This window comes from Elaeis guineensis, chromosome 5 (genome assembly GCF_000442705.2).
Source record: "Elaeis guineensis isolate ETL-2024a chromosome 5, EG11, whole genome shotgun sequence".
NCBI lineage: Eukaryota > Viridiplantae > Streptophyta > Magnoliopsida > Arecales > Arecaceae > Elaeis > Elaeis guineensis.
The window spans coordinates 94092224-94093333 of NC_025997.2; the positions used below are offsets into that span (position 1 = coordinate 94092224).

The 1110-nt window shown below is 39.8% G+C and overlaps 1 non-coding gene across 1 annotated transcript; it reads right to left on the reverse strand.

The window, feature by feature from the left end:
* Positions 1-288: 288 nt before the first annotated feature.
* Positions 289-395, reverse strand: LOC140858263 (small nucleolar RNA R71). The gene has a single exon (XR_012141830.1). It is a non-coding gene; the product is annotated as a small nucleolar RNA R71 (small nucleolar RNA).
* Positions 396-1110: the final 715 nt, after the last annotated feature.

The following is a 1110-nucleotide window of genomic DNA, read 5'->3' on the forward strand; positions in this document are numbered from 1 at the left end:
CCACAACCCACAGCTAACAATTTTGAAATCAAACCTCAAATCATAAATATGCTTCCAAAATTCATAGGATTAGAGGATGCTTATATATTTATTAGAGAATTTGAGGAGGTATGTGCAACCATGAAACTGCAATTAATAGAGGATGAGGTCAAACTTAGATTAATCAACTTTGCCCTTAAGGATAATGCTAAGAAGTGGCTTTATAGTCTGCCAAACCATTCTGTCACTACCTGGGAGGGCTTTGTGAGAATATTTTTGAAAAAGTATTTCCCCCATCATAAAATAGCTAGGATTAGGAATGAAATAAATCAATTTTACCAACTAGCTGGTGAATCATTTTGGAAGTACTTTGATCGTTTCAAGAATCTTTTGACCCAATGCCCACACCATGGAATAGAAACTTGGAGACTATGCCAGATCATCTATGAGGGGTTAGATTCAAACTCAAGAACCATGCTAGAGTCCATGTGCCAAGGCCAATTTATGGACAAAGAAACTACTGAAGCTTGGCAATTCTTAGAAGACCTAGCCGAGAAAAATTTACAGTGGGAAACAACTAGGGAACCTGATAAAGCTACACCTTCAAGAGGAGGAATGCATCAAATTCAACCAACCCTAGCATCAGAGGCCAAGATTGCAACCTTAACACGTAGATTGGAAGCCTTAGAATTACAGAGACCAGCCAATGTAAATCAAATATCTGCACCCATGTGTAAAGGGTGCAATGCACCAGACCATGTCTTAGAAGAATGTTCCTACTCGAATGAGTGTGCACAGGTGAATGCCATCTATCAAGGACCATTGAACAATCCTTATGCACCCACATATAACCCAGGTTGGAGGAATCACCCAAATTTCTCATGGTCTCAGAATCCTAATGTAGGCAATCCAAATTTCAATCAGCAAAATCTAAGGTCCAACCCAGTGATGAACAACCCGCCAGGCTTCCATGATAATGACAAGAAAATTACCTCTTTAGAGAAAAGCCTAGAAGCCATGATGTAGACACATACCAGCTTTATGCAAACCACGGGTCAATTCATAAATAATAACACCCAAGCTATAGCCCGTCTGGAAATGCAAGTAAGTCAGCTGGCTTCGACCATTAGT